The sequence below is a fragment of the Elephantulus edwardii genome, unplaced genomic scaffold (assembly GCF_000299155.1).
Source record: "Elephantulus edwardii isolate Elephantulus edwardi_28Jun2011 unplaced genomic scaffold, EleEdw1.0 scaffold00378, whole genome shotgun sequence".
NCBI lineage: Eukaryota > Metazoa > Chordata > Mammalia > Macroscelidea > Macroscelididae > Elephantulus > Elephantulus edwardii.
The window spans coordinates 1355077-1360910 of NW_006400128.1; the positions used below are offsets into that span (position 1 = coordinate 1355077).

Below are 5834 nucleotides of genomic sequence, written 5' to 3' on the forward strand. Positions count from 1 at the left end.
AAGTAAAAGAAAAATTCCTTCATTGGCATACAATCCCCCCGCAGCCACCCCACCCCCGAGTATACTCCACTCTGCAACCTTCATTCCGGACTCTTATGATAATCATAATACCCTATAATATATTGCTTTTGAACTGTTCTCTCCCTCATCCATTTCAATGCAGTATACATAATTTATCCAGTTTTCTCATTCTTTCCCCAACCCTGATGTCAGTCCCATTCTACAACAGTGTATTATTATTAATTTTAAGGAAAATTTACAGAGATGTTGGATTTCCATTCATTCATTGTTGCATTTTTCTCCTTGTCCACACTCCCTCCCAGTACTCTCTTTGAAAAGTAAAAGAAAAATTCTTTCACCCCCCAGGTCCACTCCACTATTGCAGCCTTCGTTCTGACTCCTGTTTAACCTATCTTAAAATTAATTTTCTGTATCATAAAATCCAAGGTAATGTCATACAGCAATAATAATTTAGTTAAATTTTACATAAATTCAACTAAAATGCTTTGCCTGAAGTAAAAATTAGGCCTTTCAGTATTGTTTGGATAGTACCTCAGTATTTTGATGATTAAAATATTACTCATAAAATGCATTATGATTACTCATTAATAAATTCCATTATTCTTTAAAAAATTAAAAATCATATTCTATGATGTTTTTTTAAAAAAATTATCTCTGGCTTTTCTTAGGCCAGTGCTCAGCACTAAAAAGGCTTGTGTTCATTTCAAGCACAAAGACTGTGAAGTTCAATGGTGAAAAGCCAGATAAATTTGTGTCTGGTATCTCTCAGGCTCTTCTTGTCAATTACGAGAGCTGAATATAACTGCAATTAAGGCGGTGGAGGGACAGCACAGAAGGGGAAAGCCCTTGATGAGATGGATTGATTCCATGACTGAAGTAATGGAGATACGTATGTCAGAGATGGTGAGGTTGGCTCATGATAGAGAAGGGTTCAGAGCTGCTGTACATGGGGTCGCTACTGAGTCTCAGGCAACTCGACGGCATATAATACAACAACAAGGAAACTGAAATTGGTGGTGGTTGGAAAGCTATTATAATCTTTGTTCCTGTTCGTCAACTGAAATCTTTCCAGAAAATACAAGTCTATTTAGTACGTGAACTGGGGGAAAAGTTCAGTGAAAAGTACATTGTCTTTTTTGTACATTAGACAATAAAAATGGAAGTATTTGCTCAGCATTTCGAAAGTTAAAAGAACTGAAAAACAGGTTCAGCCACAAGTTGCAATACTGATATATACTATGAGCAAAATCTTGAAAGATCCAAGAAGCATCAAAAAAGATGGAAAAAAATACACAATTATCAAATGAGTTTTGATACAGTTACCAAAAAGAATTTGTTGACACTGATAAATATGTAGAAGAACCATATAAAAAAGAGACAATGGTGATGAAGGAAAAAGTTAAAGCTACACTTAAGGCCTAGGCTAAAAATAAGGCCCTAGGAATCAATAGAACACTAATTGTCATGTATCAAATAACAAAGGCAGCCCTGGATGTGATCCTAGGAATTCTGGAGGAAAGTGGTTTGGACAACTGACTGGCAGGCTTCCATACAGAGTCCCATATTCCAAAGAAAGGACAGAAAGTTAACAATACACACAAATGAAATATTATTTAAGATCATCTAAGAACAGCTAGAAAAGTTCAATAACATAGAACTACCAGAATTATAAGCTGAGTTTAGAAGAGGCTCTGACACAAGAGATATCATTGCTGGTGGCAGAAATATATGGAATGACAGCAGAGAATAAAAGAAAAATACTTGTGTTTTACTGGCTATGCAAAGACATTTGACTGGGTACATCACAACAAATGATGGCTAACATTGAGAAAAATGGGAATCCTAAAACACTTAATTATGCTAATTTGAAACTTACACCTAGATCAAAGAGCTACTTTCCTTGGGTAAGAGACCACTACACGGTTTAAAACCAGGAAAGGTGTGTGTCAGGGTTGTAACCTTTCTTCGTATCTATTCAATCTGTATGCTGAGCAAATACTTCAAGAAGCTGAACTATATGAACAAAAATGTGGCCTCAGGATGTGAGGAAGATTATTAACAACTTGTGTTATGTAGATGACATAACGTTTCTTCTTGAAAGTGACGATGACTGGAAACGATCGTTGCAGAAGCTCAAAGACTACAGACTTCAATATGGATTGCATCTCAACATCAAGAAAACAAAAACTGTCACCTCCAATATGGTGCTCCTAACTTGGCCCTCACTCTTTTTTATATAGATGGAAAAAAGACAGAAATTGGCAACAATTTTACCTACTTTGATCCACAATCAACATCTTTGGTACTTGCAGCCAGGAGATCTAGAGACATATTACATTGCGCACGAATTTTACCTACTTTGATCCACAATCAACATCTTTGGTACTTACAGCCAGGAGATCTAGAGACATATTACATTGGGCACGTCCACCAGCAGGGAACTTCTAAAATCATGAGGAGCAATGATGTCAGTTTAAAGACTAAGCTGCATCTGATTCAGGCCATGGTCTTTCTGATCACTAGCTATGCATCTAAGAGCTGGACAATGAAATAAGGATGATGATAGGATAAAAATTGATGCCTTTGAGTTGTGGTATTGAAGAAGAGTTCTGGCTATCCAAAAGAACAAATAGGTACATCTTGGGGAAAAAAATGAAGCCATAATACTCCTTGGAAACAAGGATAGCAAAGCATGTTGCTAGGAGAGGTTATTGTTTCCAGAAGGACGTCTTGCTTGGAAAGATGAGTGTCAGCAAAGAAAGGGAAGATCCTCAGTGAGATCGAGTGATGCAATGACTGCAGAAATGGGCTCAAGTATGTAAGACCTGATAAGAATGACACAGGATAAAAGGGTTCATATCTGTTCTTCATAGGGTCACCACGAGTTGTACTCAACTCAGTGACACTTAATAACAACAACAGCACTGCAAGCAAAATCTTGAAGATTATTAAAAAATGGCTAAATATTTTTTACATTGACAGAGAAATTCCAGAAATTCAAACAAAATCCAGAAGAGGCTGTGGCACAAGAAACATCATGGCTGATGTCTGATGGATCTTAGCAGAAAGTGTAAAATACAAGAAAGATCTTGGTAGAAAGCATACTGTACCAGAAACATGTCTATTTGTGTTTGATTGACTATGCAAAGGCATTTGTTTCACAACAAAATATGGCTGACATTGACTTAGTAGTGCACATAAAACCTCATACCTAGACCAAGAAATAGCTGTCAAAACAGATAAAGGAAACACTGCATGGTTTAAAACTAAGAAATGTGTGAATGAGGTCTATATCCTTTCTCTAGAAGAATGTGGTATCAGGATTGGAGAAAGACTCATCAACAATTTGCACTATGCATATGACAAAACCTTGCTTGCTGAAACTGCTGAGTACTTTAAATGCTTACGGTAGAAGATCAATATAGCTTATGTCTCAACATCAAGAAGACAAAAATCCTTACTGCTGCACTGATAATCACTATCTAGATAGATGGAGAAATGACTGAAATTCTCATTTATTTCATTTTACTTGGATCCATACTCAACAGTGTTGGTATGAGCAGTCAGGAGATGTATAACATTGGCCAAATCCATTGTCAGGGACCTCTCCAAAATATTGAGGAGCAATGATGTCACTTTAAAGACTAAGGTATGCTTGATTCAAGCTCTGATCTTTTCAATCACTTGCTATGCATCTGAGAGTTGAACAGTACATAAAGATGAGAAAAGAAGAATTCGATACTTTTGAGTTTTGGTGTTGGAGAATAGAGCTAAAGAGCACACAGGCTGTCAAAAGAAGAAATATTTTGGGATAAGTGCAGCCACCGTGGTCCCTGGAGTCAAAGATGGTAAAGCTTCATCTCACATCCTTTGGGCCTATTGTTAGGGGAGCTTATTCCTTAGAAAAGGAATATGTACTTAGTAAGGTGGAGGGGTCAGCAAAAGAAAGGAAGACCTTCAATGAGGTGTACTGACACAGTGACTGCAGTAATTGGTTGAGGTGTGTCAGAGATGACGAGGATGGCATAGGATAGGACTGGGTTCAAATCTACTATTCACAGTGTCACTAAGGGTCAGATTCAACGTGATGACACCTAACAAGTTATGATAATCTTATTTGAATCAAATGAATAATACCAGTTCATATAAGTTCACTAGAACCTAAAGTGTGTTCCATTTAATTTTTTATAACTTGCAATTCTCTTAAATTCGTACTTTGTAGTCTACTTTCTCATTACTAATGGATACTTTCACTTATTTCTCTTCATTTGAATCTCATCACATCAGTAAATGAAGGTCTTCTATTGGGTGAAAGCTTCATGCCATCCATACCATAAAGTAGAAGCTACATTGATGAATCTGCCCTTCCCCAGTCTAGTTTTGAGGACCTTCTAACCTAAGAGGCTCATTTCCTACCATTTTATCCAAAAATGTTCAGACATTACTCATAGTATTTTTGAGTGTGTTTTATTTTAGAAGTGGATGAACAGTCCTGCTTTTTATCTGACTTGGACTAAGTTTTGTTGAAATACAACCACCATGGGTGAACCTGCTAGTATCTGAAATATGACTGGCATACCTTGCAGCATCACAGCAACACTTAAGTCACTACAATATGGCAAAATGACAGCAAGTAATGGTACTGAAAAAGAAGTAGCACTAAAGGCACTTGCAAAAAAGTAAAGCCCCAGGAATTGGTAGAATACTATTAGTTATTTCCACAAACAGATGCAGCCCTATGTGCTCATTCCTCCATGTCAAGAAATTTGGAAGACAGACACTTGGTCAATAAAGCCAATGAATTTCTTATTTTTTTCCATTCCAATAAAAAGGTCATCTATAAAAGTGTAAAAATTCTCTAACAATATCATTAATATCATTCTCAAGCTCTAACTCATATTGGACCCTCCATTGAACCTCCAAGGCTTTAAATCACATAGGACACAGGCCATAAAGGCAAGGCCTTTGGGTTATCAGAGCAACTCCCTATGGATATTATCACTAGAGCATATAAGTAAAAATCTTGCTGATGATTACTGGACAATGAGGAGAGCAGTACACTGACAAGGAACTGCCAGAAATACAGGATGGATTCACAAATGGCCTTAAAACAACAGATATTATTGCTGACATCAGATGTGTCTTAGTTGAAAGAAAACAGAAATATGTTTGTGTTTTATTAACTATGCACAATCCTTCAAATGTGCAGATAACATTAAGGAGAACCAGAATTCAGGAAACTTAACTATACTCATGGGAAATCTATACATAGACCAAGAAGAAGTAATTGGAACAGAACAGGGCATGCTGCATGGCTTAAAATAGAAAAGATATGTGTCAGGGTTGTGTCCTTATCCATACCTATATAATGGGTATAATGAACAAATAATACAAGAATTTGGACTACATGAAGAAGAGAGTGGTATCAGGCTTGGAGAAAGACTAATCAACAAATTACACTTTAACAAAGCCTTGCTGCAGATAATACAAACAACCTTACAGAATGTGAAGACATGAAGTACTTGCTACAGAAAAGCAAAGACTGTAGCATTCAATGAGTAACGTCGCAATATCAAGAAGACAAAAATCCTCACTACTGGACAAATAAACATCTTCATGTTGTTGTTGTTGTTATGTGCTGTCGAGTCGCTTGCGACTCATAGCGACCCTATGTACAACAGCCCTTAACTCCATTCTGTCCTGTGCCAATCGCACTGTCTCTGACACTCCCATCCCAATTATCCCAGTCACTGAATCAATACACCTCATAGAGGGCCTTCCTCTCCTACGACGTCCCTCCACCCTCCCAAGCA

The 5834-nt window shown here is 37.1% G+C and overlaps 1 protein-coding gene across 1 annotated transcript in view; it reads right to left on the bottom strand.

Moving 5' to 3' along the window:
• BRWD3 (bromodomain and WD repeat domain containing 3) overlaps nucleotides 1-5834 on the bottom strand; it is a 363038-nt gene that overhangs the window by 185491 nt on the left and 171713 nt on the right. The window lies entirely within an intron of this gene.